At 46.8% G+C, this 16,602-nt stretch overlaps 1 protein-coding gene across 8 annotated transcripts in view; it reads right to left on the minus strand.

The window, feature by feature from the left end:
- Positions 1 to 16,602, minus strand: part of KCNT2 (potassium sodium-activated channel subfamily T member 2) — a 244,870-nt gene that overhangs the window by 109,816 nt on the left and 118,452 nt on the right. The window lies entirely within an intron of this gene.

Raw genomic sequence — 16,602 nt, forward strand, 5'->3', positions numbered from 1 at the left:
CTGAAATGAGTCCTTATCATTCATTTATATTTCAACAAAACATTTTGCCATAACATTTTATCATCTCATTAGCAAGCATGGATTTTTATACCACACATATGTATATATGCCTTCCTCTATAATAACAACTGGTGAAGAAAATTAAATGATTTTAAGAAAATTAATGCACACGGTAAAGTTTTGTTCCCACAAAGCCTTCTTCAAAATCTGTTACTAAGCATATTGAGGAAGATGGCAAAATCATTTTGTTGCTTTGGGGAAGCTGGATGTTCAGTGATTGCCTTCAGATGATAGCCAAGTTTTCTTTCATTCTCAGTCCTTGGACAAATGATCTCTTCACCGATAAAATTACTCACAACCACTCTTTCTTAATAGCAACAGCTCTGGTTTCCTCTTCTTCTTCTTTTAGAAAGTGGAGATCTTCAAAGCTAACAGCGATCTATGAAATATCTTGATAATGAAAAGATACATCTGAAAGCTAAAGTGATGGGAAACATGTTATCATGGAGCAATTTCTACTGCATCCCGCGCAGCTCTCCACACTTGGCACTCCAGATCTGAAACGTACAAAAATAAAAGACGCCGCATTTGCAAAATGTTCTCTAGCCCGATATGGGAGTGGGAGATGTTCTGATAAAAAGAACATTCGTGGCGTTTTGTTGGGCACTCAAGCCCTGCAATTTGGAGAACGTCCTCAAGATAAGGGATATCGGTGACAGCCTTCGCTGTGATTGTTCAATCTCTTTGCTGTGTCAGGCAAGGGTCTATTTCAGTGTGAATCATCCAGGCACAGCTTCAATGGAGAGGCTGTTAATCCAGCCCTTGGCTTTTGTTTAGATTGTTAGGGCAGTGATTGAATATGATCCAGCTAAAATTAGTCCTGATGAAAGCAACCGAGTAACTTATTTGTGGAAAACTTGATAGTTTTTCAGAGGAGATGGTCACAAGCAACTGTTATCTGGATTTGTGGACTTGGTGTGCAGCTGTAGCATCTGTTTGTTGCCATAGGATTGGTCAGCTCTTCGTTCTGGTGCAAAGGTCATGTACACATTAGTGTTTACTCCAGCTCCAGTGTGCACCCACCACCGGTGTTTGAAGCCGAGTGCACATGCCGTTAGACACCATCCATACACATTCTGTAGTTTCTTGAGAAATCCTTCTGTCTGATGCATTTCCCCTTAAACCAGGTTCCATTGGATATCAAAACACACACTGCAGTTAAGCTCAGAGTATGTACCGTATTTTTCGCCCCATAGGACGCACCGGCCCATAGGACGCATCAGGTTTTTTGGGGGGGAAATAAAGGAAAAAAAATTATTTCCCCCCTAGGCGCTTGTGGGGCCGGCAGCGGGGAGAAGCGCTCTTCTCCCCGCAGCCCACCTTCAGATCAGGTCTGGGGACAGCGGGGAGACGCGCTGCGCCTCACAGCTGTCCCCGGAGCTTGCGAGGCCGGCAGCGGGGAGAAGCACTCTTCTCCCCGCCGTCAGCCTCCAAACCACTTCGGGAGACAGCGGGATGGCGGCGTTCCGCCTCCCTCTGTCCCCCGACCTTGTGGGGCTGGCGCTGGGGCTCTCCTGAAGCCTGGGGTCTCGCTCTCCAGGCTTCAGTGAAAGCCTGCATTCGCCCCATAGGACGCACACACTTCCCCTTCATTTTTGGAGGGGAAAAAGTGCGTCCTATAGGGTGAAAAATACGGTATGTTCAAAACAGTGGCTGCACATATGCGGATAACAGCACAGGTGCAGATGAGAGCTTATTTGAATAGGAGCAGGTGTCAGGGAGCAAGCCAGCAATAAATCACACTGAGTATGTGAAGTTAACTCTTTATTAGAAGATGCAGGGCCTATTCTGGGGAGCCAGGCCTAATGAGCACAGCAACTCTTCTCAGTAGATCTTGCTCCTATGGGGCAGTTGCGCTTCAAGACCCCCAACCACCCCCCAAATATGAATACACAGTGACATGGGATTTTAGTTTAAGTTACTTGGCAAAATTTAGGCCATAACTTTATTGAATACAGAATGTGAGTGGTATTGGCTTAGGCATTGGAATCATTCAAACTATATCAGACTCCCACCCGCATCGCAAGGAATCTGATAAAAGGGTGAAGCACCGCCAGAGGGAGCCCCGCCGATGCGAACCAACTCGACTTCACCCCCGGTGCCCCCTTGGGGTCCTGGTATGGCCCTAGCCCCTACCACAGGGTTTCGCACAAGACCTAGGCCAACCCCTGATTCCTTTAACGGAATACCCTTGAGCTTGGAGGGGCAGGTGATGGCTGCACCTCCCCTCCCCACACATTTCTGATCCAATGCATAACCGCCCAACCTGACAAAGTTGTGGCGATTGTGACGCAGAGACGGCTCTGGTTGCCCTAACAGATGATATCCGTAGACAACTGGATCGAGGCGGGTCAGGACTGCTGATCCTTTTAGATTTGTCAGCAGCCTTTGACATGGTCGATCATGATCTTCTGGACCATCACCTTGCAGATGTGCCACAAAAACTCCAACTCGGCCCCTTACACACTGACCAGATGCTTGGAAGCTGTGGCTGGATGGTTTCGTGGGAGCCGATTGAAACTAAATCCTTCGAAGACAGAGGTCCTATGGCTAGGTCGGGATAGCATGGGGATGAGGGACCAACTCCCTTCTCTTGCGGGGGCCCAATTAGTGTCATTGCCTTCCGTTAAGAGTTTAGGTGTAATCCTTGACGCCTCCCTTTCCATGGAGGTGCAAGTCACAGCAACAGCCAAGGCGACATTTTTCCACCTTCGCCGCATCAAGCAGTTGGTCCCTTACCTTTCCCGCCCCGACCTGGCCACAGTGATCCACGCGACAGTCATCTCCAGGCTTGACTACTGTAATTCGCTCTACGCGGGGCTGCCCTTGAAGCTGTCCCAGAAACTCCAGCGGGTACAGAATGCTGCAGCGAGGCTCCTCACGGGGTCTCTGCCATGGGAGCATATTCATCCAGTGCTTTTCAAGCTGCACTGGCTCCCGGTGGAGTACAGGGTCAGATTTAAGGTGCTGCTTTTGACCTTTAAAGCCCTTCACGGCCTAGGACCCTCGTACCTACGGGACCGCCTCGCCTGGTATGCCCCACGGAGAGCCTCAAGATCCATAAATAACAACACCCTAGTGGTCCCAGGCCCTAAGGAAGTTAGATTGGCTTCAACCAGAGCCAGGGCCTTTTCAGCACTGGCCCCAACTTGGTGGAACGCTCTGTCTCATGAGACCAGGGCCCTGCAGGATCTGATTTCTTTCCGCAGGGCCTGTAAGACAGAGTTGTTCCACCTGGCCTTTGGATTGGAGCCAATTTGATTCCCTCCGCCCCCCTTTTCTTTTTTCTTTTCCTTCTCCTGCAATGAGGCTTCATTTTAATATTTTAATGTTCCAATATTTTAATGTTGTATTTTATTTTTGTTTTTAAGTTGTAATCACTCATCTTGTTTTCATTATTGCTTGTAAGCCGCTCTGAGCCCGGCCTTGGCTGGGGAGGGCGGGGTATAAATAAAAAATTATTATTATTATTAGTAGTAGTAGTAGTAGGCAAAAACCGAATGGCTCTGCCAATTTGCCAGACAGAAAAAAATCCTACCAGGCTCCCATTGCAAAACAGGCAACCAACAACCTCCATAGAAAGGCAAACACACCAGATAAAGGGGGGTGATCCACTGCGTGAAGGCAAAGAGGTCCAGGAAACATCACACAGGGATTAAATAATGTTTCGCAGTCACCCCCAAGTCAAGCCATTGGCTTTAGGGACCAAGTGATTGCAAAACGACCAACCGGAATGGAACAGGGCATAGCCCTGCTCACACCAGGAGGTGGGAGATGCCTGGGGGCCCGAGCGCAACGCATACCCTCCTTATAGAGGATTTGTGGTGGCTGAAAATCCCCACCTTCTCACAGCTGCCCAAATCTCTTCTTTGTTTGTTACTATGTTATGTATCTTTGGTTTTCTATATATATCATAATCTGTCCTATGAAGCATGCGGTTGGGCGGCATGGCCTTGTGACCATGTCAGCACATGGAGGGGTTCATTTCAATCTCCCCCATCTAAGTGAAGAAGTACAGAAGGTGTGAGGGGGAGAGTGGAAAGTGGGGCGTTTTTTCTCTTTCCATCCATTGCTCTGTGCTCCTGTGCTCCTTTTCTCCCCTGATGGAAGGAAGGAAAAGAGGAAAATGGTAGATATTTTCTGCAAAGGGCAGAGAGAAGCACTACATCCTTCAGAGAGCTCATTTTCTAATTTAAACTGCGAAGCTATTTATAATCTCCCCAAGGAAGGAAGGCGAGAACTGCCCCTAAAAATCGATAGTGAAATCCAAGATTTTAAATGTAGCTGGGAAGGACCACCAGCGCAACAACCTCATTGCCCTTCAAAAAGTAGTCAGAAAGTGAAAAGTTCTAGCTCTTTGTAACTCAGTTCTTAATTGAGTACAATTCTAAACACGCCTATTCAGAAGTAAGTCCTACTGATCAGAGGAGCTTAAACCCAGCTAAGTGGTGTTAGGATCAAAGTCCTAGTTCTCTTGGTCTTGCGTCTGTTAGTGAGGAACTGCAATGCAAACGTAAAACAAAGACTACTAAACTCCACAAAATGACATATGGTTGACCTCTGAGGCCACGGCTACACATTAAAATGCACTGGAGTTGCCAATTATAGCCAGATTTTTAATTGCCTGGTCTGTACCACGTTGGGATCTAACACTGGACAATTCCCACAGCTGTTTTGGGTTCTTCCCAACCAATTGGCGGAAATGCTATACCAATGGCAAGGGTTGAATCAGAATGTGGACTGGCTTTCCAACTGTATAACCAAATAAAAGTTGTGGTCTGTCCCAACCCACAAATGTGTATTTGGTTTGACCATTCCTGCCATACTTGCAACCATGACGTGCAACTGCCTCACAGCAACCGGCTACTCAAAATGGCAGCCCCAACAAGCGGAAAGCCTTCAAACCACAGGAGATCAGTCAGAATCATGCAGAGACTGGTTTTTACAGCCAATTTTAGGCATACTGATTTAATAATAATAATAATAATAATAATAAATTTTTATTTATATCCCGCCCTCCCCAGCCGAAGCTGGGCTCAGGGCGGCTAACAACACTAAAAAAGTGCAACAATATAAAAACATCATAAGAATTAATTAAAATCAAAATTAATGGCAACCATAAACTAAAGTATTGTAAAGATTGCTGAAGGAGGGAGTCAGGCTGTGCCCTAACCAAAGGCCTGGTGGAACAGCTCTGTCTTGCAGGCCCTGCGGAAAGATGTCAAGTCCTGCAGGGCCCTTGTCTCTTGTGACAGAGCGTTCCACCAGGTTGGAGCTGCAGCCGAAAAAGCCCTGGCTCTAGTTGAGGCCAGCCTAACCTCTCTGTGGCCTGGGACCTTCAAGATGTTTTTATTAGAGGACCGTAAGTTCCTCTGTGGGGCATACTAGGAGAGGCGGTCCCGTAGATACGAGGGTCCTAGGCCGTATAGGGCTTTAAAGGTTAAAACCAGCACCTTAAACCTGATCCTGTACTCCACTGGGAGCCAGTGCAGCTGGTATAGCACCGGATGAATGTGATCTCGCAGCGAGGACCCCGTAAGGAGTCTCGCTGCGGCATTCTGCACCCGCTGGAGTTTCTGGGTCAGTCTCAAGGGCAGCCCCACGTAGAGCGAGTTACAATAATCCAGTCTGGAGGTGACCGTCGTGTGGATCACAGTGGCTAGGTCAGGGCGAGAGAGGTAAGGGGCCAACTGCTTAGCTTGGCGGAGATGAAAAAATGCCGCCTTTGTTATAGCTGCAATCTGCGCCTCCATAGAGAGGGAGGTATGAAAGATTACACCCAAACTCTTAACGGACGGTGCTGGCACTAATTGCACCCCCGCAAGAGATGGGAGTTGCCCCCTCAATCCCATATCGTCCCGTCCCAGCCAGAGGACCTCTGTCTTCGAAGGATTTAACTTCAACCGGCTCCCACGTAACCATCCAGCCACAGCTTCCAAGCATCTGGTCAGTGTATCTGGGGCCGAGTCAGGATGGCCATCCATCAACAGATAGAGTTGGGTGTCATCGGCATACTGATGGCAGCCCAGCCCAAAACTCCGGACAAGCTGGGCGAGGGGGCGCATAAAGATGTTAAAAAGCATCGGGGAGAGAATCGCACCCTGAGGCACTCCACACACCAAGGAGTGGCGGGATGACAGTTCCCCCCCAAGCGCCACCCTCTGTCCCCGACCAGAGAGAAACGAGCGCAGCCATTGAAGAACTGCGCCCTGGATCCCCACGTCGGCAAGGCGGTGGTCCAAAAGTTCGTGATCGACCATGTCGAAAGCTGCTGACAGATCTAGAAGAATCAGCAGCCCCGACCCGCCTCGATCCAGCTGTCTACGGAGATCATCTGTTAGGGCGACCAGAGCCGTCTCGGTCCCATGACCAGCGCGGAAGCCGGACTGGAATGGATCCAGAGCCGATGTTTCATCCAGAAACCTACCAAGCTGTTCAGCAACCGCTCTCTCAATCACCTTGCCCAGGAATGGAAGATTCGAAACTGGGCGGTAATTGGATAGATCTAAGGGATCTAATGATGTTTTCTTTAAGAGCGGACGCACCACTGCCTCCTTCAGTTCCCCTGGGAATGTCCCGGTGCCAAGGGACAAATTGATGATATCCCCCAGGGGGGCCCGCACCTCGTCTGGACATGCTCTAATCAGCCAAGACGGGCACGGGTCGAGAGGACAAGTGGTGGGCTTTCCAGCTCGGAGGAGTCTGTCCACATCGGCTGGGGATATCCGGTCAAAGTGGTTCAATACTGGACCCGAGGACAGTCGAGGGGCCTCCAGTTCTTTTATTGTATCCAAATTGCTGCCGCTCTGCCGGTGAGTCTTGGGGAGGACCGCTCCCCCTGCAAGCCCATTCTCCACCTTGGGCCTGGGAGTGGGCCCCAGACTCCACCTCAGCATATAAGGCCCCAAGGAGGCCTCGGGACATCGCTGCTGCCGCTCTGCCGGTGAGTCTTGGGGAGGACCGCTCCCCCTGCAAGCCCATTCTCCACCTTTGGCCTGGGGGCGGGCCCCAGACTCACCACCATCACAACTCGAAGGACACTGCTGCTGTGGCAGCAAATGTTTAATCGTGTTATATATTTTAAAGTGTTTTAAAAGTGTTTTTATTTTTTACTTTGTTGTACCACCAGAAACGGTGGTTTTTTATCCATGCATTCTTATTTGTTTTGTTTTATTTTGGGTTGGGGTGGGACGGTTTGTTGAGTGGGGTGGGGATTGGTTTTGCTTTGGTGTAATTGTTTTTTTTTGTTTGTTTGTTTTCCTGTTTGTTTGTTTGTTTGCTTTTATACTTTGTAAATGGAGGCGAGTATGAGGCCTGGGATTCCTACTGTGGAGGGGCGAGGGAGGTATGGCGGTGGGGGCAGATGGCATAGGCGAAGGGGATCGAGATACGGATATGCTCGTACCCCTTCCAATCTGCGCCCCATCCCGAGAGACGAGGGTAGGGTGAGAAAGGATTACTCACCTCCGTCACTGGTGTTGTGCAATGCCAGGTCTATAGGCAACAAAACCGCCACCCTGCGAGATTTCATCATCTCGCAGGGGGTCGACCTGGCTTGTGTGACGGAGACCTGGGTGCGCGAAGGGGTAACTGTTACCTTACGAGAGATGGCGCCCCCGGGTTTCTCCGTCCTCCACCAGTCACGGACTGTGGGCCGGGGGGGAGGGGTGGCATTATTAATCCGGGAAGACTGTTCTTTCAAGGCTCTACCACCGCCATCGATCCCCGGCATTGAATGTGTTGGCCTAGTGTGGGGCTCCGAGGTGAGCTTGGCTGTCTGGCTGGTGTACCGGCCACCTAGCGCACCAGCAGCCACCCTGTCAGGCCTGCTGGAGGCGGTGGCCGGCTGGGCCTTGGAGTTCCCTAACTTAGTGCTAACTTACTAGGGTGAGTGAGGAGGGTGAGCTTCGGAAGTGGGGAGACTTCTGCACTGATAGAGGGTCTCCATGCATTTTAGAACTGCCATTTTCCACAGAAATGGCAACACTAAAGGCAGAGCTAGCATACCAACCATTGAATGTTTACTTATCCCCTCACCAGAAGGCCTGAAGAAGGCTTATTTCTTTCCAGAATCAGAGTGATCACTGGACATCGTCACAAAAATTAGATTAGATTACCGTCCGACGTTTTAAAACCCGAGGCTTTCCTTTATTCCTCTCACAATTTAACTATGAAAAAAACAGGCTACAAGGGAGTACTCAAATTGCCCTGAGTACATTGTTGTTGTTGTTGTTGAATGGCAGTATATTAAGTTATCATAATAAGTAAGTAAGTTAGTAAGTAAGCAAGTAGGGATGATGATAGCAACAAGAGACAACAAGCAGTATTATTTCCAGAGCAAACAAGCTAAGCTAATGATCACTTTGCAAAACTCTCGACCAAAACATAATTATGTTTTGCAATATGAGCGGAATAGCTGTTAGTCACACAGCTTGTTTGTGTGCATCAGGGCACGCACACAAACACACACATTTAAAAGAAAATACTCTGCCTGTTATGACTGAATTAATTGCATGACATGACTGAGACCTTAGCTGGCTGACTGATTTATCGTCGGCTGCAGCCGTCTCTAGGCTTTGATGCCACAACCACTGGTGACTCCTGCTCTCTAACTGACTTGTACCCTTGCACCACCTAGATGATGTAGCTACCGTATTTTTCGCTCTATAAGACGCACCAGACCACAAGACACACCTAGTTTTTGGAGGATGAAAACAAGAAAAAAAATATTCTTAATCTCAGAAGCCAGAACAGCAAGAGGGATCGCTGCGCAGTGAAAGCAGCAATCCCTCTTGCTGTTCTGGCTTCTGGGATAGCTGCGCAGCCTGCATTCGCTCCATAAGACGCACACACATTTTCCCTTACTTTTTAGGAGGGGAAAAGTGAGTCTTATAGAGCAAAAAATACGGTATATATGCACAACAGTTTTCATTTAAAGTAGGCAAGCATAGCCTTCTAAGGGCAGATTTATATTCTACCCCAAATGCTGTTTCCTTATGGTTGCATACAATATCAACGTTAGCAACATACAATATGAAGAAAAATTATATTTATATTATTAGGTTTTCGAATATCCAGATCTTTTTAAAGCACCTGTGAATGTAACAACAACAACTTATTTATACCCCGCCTATCTGACTGGGTTGCCCCATCCACTCTGGGTGCATATACAAAAGAATAATAAAGCATCAATCATTAAAAACTTCCCTGTAAAAGGGAAAGGACCCCTGGAAAGTTAAATCCAGTCAAAGGCGACTGTGGGGTGTGGTGTTCATCTCACTTTCAGGCCGAATAAGACAGTGTTTGTCCACAGACAGCTTTCTAGGTCATGTGGCAGCATGACTAAACCACTTCTGACATAACAAAACACCGTTTACCTTCCTGCCATAGCGGTACCTATTTATCTACTTGCACTGGCGTGCTTTCAAACTGCTTGGTTGGCAGGAGCTGAGACAGAGCAATGGGAGCTCATCCCATCACAGGGATTCCGATCGGCAAGCTGAAGAGGCTCAGTGATTTAGACCACAGTGCCACTCGCTGCCTTTCACCCTTTTAAAATTTACCTTTTTTACCTTTCCCCCCTATACAGGGCTGCTTTCAGATGTCTTCTAAAAGTCAGGAAGTTGTTTATTTCCTTGACATCTGATAGGAGGGTATTCCACAGGGTGGGCGTGACTACTGAGAAGGCCCTCTGCCTGGTACCCTATAACCTCACTTTTCAAAATGAGGGAACCACCAGAAGGCCCTTGGAGGTGGATCTTAATGTCTGGGCTGGATGATAGAGGTGGAGACGCTCTCTCAGGTCTACAGGGCCAAGGCCGTTTAGAGCGTTAAAGGTCAGCACCAACACTTTGAATTGTGCTCAGAAACATACTAGGAGCCAATGTAGGTCTTTCAGGACAGGTATTATATGTCTAGCTGCCACATTCTGGATTAGTTGTAGTTTCTGAGTCACCTTCAAAGGTAGCCCCACACAGAGTGCGTTGCAGCAGTCCAAGTGGGAGATAACCAGGGCATGTACCATCCTGGCTAGACAGTGTGCAGGCAGGTAGGGTCTCAGGTGGTGTACCAGATAGAGCTGATAGACAGCTGCCCTGGACCCAGAATTAACCTGAGCCTCCATGGACAGCTGTGAGCCCCAAATAACTCTCAGGCTGTGCATATGGGAGGAGCTGATGATATGGGAAAATTCACTATCCTGATTTGGAGTTCTGGTGCCAACTTTCCACATGATCTCCACACTTTATGCATTACTTGAAAAGCATAAGGCACAGCCATAGGGAAGCAGCATCCTTGCCACTCAAGTTATCAATTAAAATTGAAAAACCATCGCCATGGAACCTTAAGGTGTATATGCAGATCTAGATGTCTATATTATAGCACAAGACCAGTGGAAGGATCCTGATTGCTGACACAAATTTCATAATGCAAACTTGCACTGGCAGAGCAAGAACAATGCCGTGCTATAAACTTCTATCTGTATTTAGGAACACTGATCGTTTTGAAGCTATAGAATAGAATCTGGCCAGGATGTCATTAAAGAACAGAACTGTACCCAAGGTACTATTTTTATTTCAGAGTGCTTGCTATGCACCATGGAAAAGGGAGAGTAGAAATCAAAGCTTGAAGTCTGGTATCCTCCTACATTTATTTTCCTCATTCCTTTCACTTCACGTATATTCCTGTTCCAAACCAAAGGATGTATTTCTGATGGCCTGCTCTGCTTGCTTTAGGAGGAAATGAGAAGCATCAATAGGACTCTGTCTTTTACTCCTGCCCAAGACTGTTCTGAAACTGCAGCGTAGCTGACTGCCTGGCTGGTGATTCGTGGGAAAAGAATACAATTCCTCTTTACTTTTCTGCAGTTTTGCCAACACAACGCAACAATGGTAACGCTAGGAAAAGGGGGTCATTTACTACGACTGTCAAGAGGAGTTGATGGAAGATGCCCTATTTATAGAAGCACAGTAACAAACACAGCTTGCACTCTGCAAGCATAGACATGCCCCCACTTCTGTGTGGGTGTGGAATGCTTCCTTCAATCTGAAGCTTGTTAAAATGCTCACAGCATTAAAATTGTTAAATATACTGTTTGCTCTATTTTCAGGATTACATCCTAGAATCACAGAATCATAGAGTTGGAAGGGACCCTGAGGGAGAACTATATACAGTCATACCTCGAAAGCCAAACAGAATCCGTTCCAGAAGTCCGTTTGACTTCCAAAATGTTTGGGAACCAAGGCACGGCTTCCAATTGGCTGCAGGAAGCTCCTGCAGCCAATTGGAAGCCGCGGAAGCCGTGACGGATGTTTGGCTTCAGAAAAACGTTCACAAACTGGAACAATCACTTCCGGGTTTGCAGCGTTCGGGAGCCAAAACGTTTGTCTCTCAAGACGTTCGACTGAATGCCCCTTGAGTTTGTTGGAGGAAGATTGCAATTGCATGAAATGCAATTTTGTGCACATCTTATTCTACCCGTCTCCAACAAATGCCCTGTTTAAGACAGTGTTGTAGTTCAGACATTAATTATGATATCCTACCCAGAGTCGGTCACAGCTGGACCTAATGGTCAGGGGTCCCTTTACCTTTACCTTAAGCAGGGCTTAAATCACAGTTTTCTCAGTTTGGCTGACACCAGAAACTATGGTTTAACAAACCTTGCTACCCTTCTCAAAGCTTTGTGTGTGAAAGACAGCTCTCAAATTTACAGAATGATTACCAAGAGTTCTCAACTAATATGTGGGAATGAAGCATCAGCCCCAAATGTTGTCTTGCATGCAGATTTACTGCACCTGTATAGCACCTTTCTTCCAAGGAGCAAAAGGCAGCATACTGTACATAGAATCATAGAACGGTAGAGTTGGAAGGGACCAAAGGGTCATCTAGCCCAACCCCAAGCATTACAGGAACCTCAACTAAAGAATCCATTGCAGATGGCCACCCAACCTCTGCTTAATAACCTCCAAGGAAGGAGAGTCAACAACCCCCCAAAGGGAGACCGTTCCACTGTCAAACAGCTCTTACTGTCAGAAAGTTTTTCTGTATGTTTATTCAGAATCCCCTTTCTTGTAACTTAAAGACATTTGTTTGAGTCCTACCCTCCAGAGCAGAAGAAGAGAAGCTTGTTCCCTCTTCCATGTGACAGCCCTACAGATATTAGAAGATGGCTATCATATCTATTTTCTATCTCCTCTTTTCCAGGCTAAACATGCCCAGCTCCTTCAAGTGCACCTCATGAAGCTTGGTTTCCAGACCCTTGATCATCTTGGTTTTCATCTAACTTTTCAGACTTTACACCAGGCTATTGCAGACAACCACTTTGATCCCAAATTGTTCTTCCACTAGCCCAATGGGAGAGGGAGGCTATTTCTCTCCTCCATCTCTCACCATACCTGTAAGTGTTTCTGTGAAAGCAGCAGCAGAGAGGAGGAGATGGTGTGGAGAAGCTAGTTCACTAAAACATGACCTCCACACAATTCCAGTTGGCACAAGTTCCTGGAAGCAACTGCAGGGAAAGGGGTATAGCTGTTGGTTTATGAACTGCTTACTGGTTTGTGCTGTTCAAACTCAAATCCATCTATAAGATCAGGCTATTGCTTCCCAGGTAGCCCAAATTGAAAAAGAACGCCCCTACAGAATTAGGTACAGTAAGGATATCACAGTTCCTCTAAGAAATTCTGAAGACTAACAGCATGATTTTAGCCATGTCAACTCAGAAGAAAGTTTGCTGAATTTCCTGGGGCTTGTTGATGTTGTTTAGTCGTTTAGTCATGTCCGACTCTTCGTGACCCCATGGACCAGAGCACGCCAGGCACTCCTGTCGTCCACTGCCTCCCACAGTTTAGTCAAACTCATGCTGGTAGCTTCGAGAACACTGTCCAACTATCTCATCCTCTGTCGTCCCCTTCTCCTTGTGCCCTTCATCTTTCCCAACATCAGGGTCTTTTCCAGGGAGTCTTCTCTTCTCATGAGGTGGACTAAGTATTGGAGTCTCAGCTTCAGGATCTGTCCTTCCAGTGAGCACTCAGGGCTGATTTCCTTCAGAATGGATAGGTTTGATCTTCTTGCAGTCCATGGGACTCTCAAGAGTCTCCTCCAGCACCATAATTCAAAAGCATCAATTCTTTGGCGATCAGCCTTCTTTATGGTCCAGCTCTCACTTCCATACATCACTACTGGGAAAACCATGGCTTTAACTATAAGGACCTTTGTTGGCAAGGTGATGTCTCTGCTTTTTAAGATGCTGTCTAGGTTTGCCATCACCTTTCTCCCAAGGAGCAGGCATCTTTTAATTTCGTGACTGCTGTCAGCATCTGCAGTGATCATGGAACCCAAGAAAATAAAATCTCTCACTGCCTCCATTTCTTCCCCTTCTATTTGCCAGGAGGTGATGGGACCAGTGGCCATGATCTTTGTTTTTTTGATCTTGAGCTTCAGACCATATTTTGCGCTCTCCTCTTTAACCCTCATTAAAAGGGGCTTACTCCCAGGTAAATAGGATCAGGAGTACAGCTCAGGGCAAAAAAGCTATTGAAAGTGTTTCTTTGAGAACTCAAGACTGGGTGGGAGAGAGTTCAAATAGGCCTCAACATCGTGTATACATTTAGTGATGTTCAGAGGCTGCTTCACCCTGGACCCATAGCAAATGAATCTACAGGACTCAAAAGAAGACCACAGTTGAAACCATTCTCAGGGTAACCTGTAAAAGCATATCTCATGTTGAGTGTGTGTGAGGGGGTGTTCTCCAAATCCTTAGTGTTAATAGGCTCATATTAACTTCATCTTAAAATTTACCAGGGATTAATTCATGTTACTTAAGATATGCAGACTGCACAAATCTAAACTAATGGCTTCAGACTGCATAAATCTAAACTAATGCTAAGGGACTGAGCTGCAACCTTGAAAGCCATCCATGAATTCACTAGGTGGCCTTCGGCAACCCACTCAGTCTAATCTATTGGCACCATATTGCTTGTTACAATATGGTGTCAATAATACCAGTCTACTTACCGAATGATTGAGGCAATGTGCTTTGAAGACCCTAGAGTCCCACACAATGGCTGAATAATTATTATTGCAGAGAAACAGATTGTTAGGTCCAAGTCCCCTTCATTTCATACAGTGTTCCAATTTTGCCTGGTCCATGGAGACGGGAGAGCAGGAACAACACAAAAACTCATCACGGATGCACAGAATTTGGAGTGACATAGACTAGGACAAGAGCACAGCTTTCCAATGGCCCAATTTCAGCCAGCATACTGGGGGAAATAGTAAGGGGTGGATGGCAGCTTCAGACCAGCTATAGTGTGCACCAATGTCATGGCTACACCTGTGAATGTGGGGATAAGGAAGGAATGCTGGTCCCAAACCTGGCTAAACCTTGAGTTGACATTCCCAAGACCCCTTAATGGTGTCCTTAGTGAGAAGTCAAGAGCTCACCTCAACTTACCTTCTGCTAAAGAGCTTGCCCAGAGCCAACCAGAACAATTGTGACAAAAACGGAGAGCATTTTAAATGGATCAATGAACACTGCTGTGGGGGAAGGTGAAGCCCCTACTCTGCTGATCGTATATCGAGTAAATTCAGCTGGCATAGTCGATTTGTCTTTGGTCAAATGGCAAAATCCAGAATGACCAAGCCGACCAGTTGCACTGGAAATGTCCCCCAAGCTCTCTAGCACCCTCATCCTTGCTGAGGAACAGGATACACCCCCCACCCCCCAGTAAACAGAACCCCAGGGCTATCATGCTTTGCAGGATGAATTGATAAAGAGAATTCAGATATTCTTTATTACTGCAATTGCTCTGCAGAGTGCAACAAGCAAATATCAGCGTATGTGTGAGAAACTGTCCGCAATATCGATATTTGCTGGCGCTGTGGGTTAAACCACATAGCCTAGGACTTGCCGGTCAGAAGGTCGGCGGTTCGAATCCCAATTGAATGAGCTCCCATTGCTCGGTCCCTGCTCCTGCGAACCTAGCAGTTTGAAAGCATATCAAAGTGCAAGTAGAGAAATAGGTACCGCTCCGGCGGGAAGATAAATGGCGTTTCTGTGTGCTGCCCTGGTTTGCCAGAAGTGGCTTAGTCATGCTGGCCACATGACCTGGAAGCTGTACGCCGGCTCCCTCGGTCAATAAAACGAGATGAGCGCCACAACCCCAGAGTCGGCCACGACTGGACCCAATGGTCAGGGGCGCATGGAAATGCCGTTTACCTTCCCGCCGGAGCGGTACCTATTTATCTATTTGCACTTTGATGTGCTTTCAAACTGCTAGGTTGGCAGGAGCAGGGACCGAACAATGGGAGCTCACCCCGTTGTGGGGATTCGAACCGCTGACCTTCTAATCACCAAGTCCTAGGCTCTGTGGTTTAACCCACAGCGCCACCCACGTCCATCCCTTTACCTTTACCTTTATCTAAAAATACAAACCTAACTTTTGGAAAATCCAAAGGAACATAAAGCAACATAAACCAATGGCAGATCTGCTGAGGGTTGTTTTAAGGCCAACTGAATGTGATTTCAATTAATATTGCAGGCTGTTGCAGACGGATTCGTTTCCTTAGCAAGCAATTGTGTTATAGGATGTGTTTCCCCCCTTGTTGCTGTTTAGTCTCTTTCTTTTCCCCTGTCTGGAAGGGTCATAACAGGGACAGAATAATTTGGTGCATAATGAGCTTCCAGATGCTGAAGGCAGCAATAATTGCTGTGGTTCAACTTGCCATTTTCTCCATCTTTTTGTGTTGGCTACAAAATACAGGCTACACCTGAACGTCATGTTCCTCTCTAAATAATTCCGTTCTAAACAGCTCTCTTCTCCTTGTCAGTCACAGACCATGGCTTGCTCTCAAATGCCTTTGTTTCCCACAACCAGCCAGGCACTAGCGGGGAGATCTGCTTCATATTCTATCAACTGCTTGTGTAATGTTAGAAAGAGAATCGGATCCCAGCGAATATCAAAGGAATCAGATCCCAGTGAATATCGAAGGATATCACCGAAGAATACTTAAAGCTGTGTTTCACACAGCAATTAATGCCACACCAAAACCCCATCTGCACTATACATTTAAAGCTCTATGATGCCACTTTAAACAGTCATGGCTTTCCCCAAAGAATCCTGGGAAGTATAGCTTGTTAAAGGAACTAAGAGTGGGTAGGGGGGATCTCTATTCTCCATACCGAGCTACAGTATCAGAATAGTTAATCCCTCTCCACAGCAAGCTCTGTGAACTCTCATTCTGTCAAGGAAATAGGGATCTCCTAACAACTTTCAGCACCCTTCAGCTACTGTTTCCGTGATTCTTTGGGGGCAGCCGTTTAAAGTGGTATGATAATGCTTTAAATCTATAGTGCAGATGGGTCAGGCTACTGTTCTATTGGTACTGTGGAAAAGCTTGTAACAGAACTAAACACATATTTTCAATAAAATAAAATAAGTAGAAATGCAAAACAGTAACATCGGGAATGTTTATCAGGACTATCTGAGTAATTAAGAAATGCAGTATAAATATTAGATCATCACTCCCCAAACTTCAGAGCATGGG

The sequence above is a fragment of the Podarcis vaucheri genome (assembly GCF_965113315.1).
Source record: "Podarcis vaucheri genome assembly, chromosome: 6".
In the NCBI taxonomy this organism is placed as follows: domain Eukaryota; kingdom Metazoa; phylum Chordata; class Lepidosauria; order Squamata; family Lacertidae; genus Podarcis; species Podarcis vaucheri.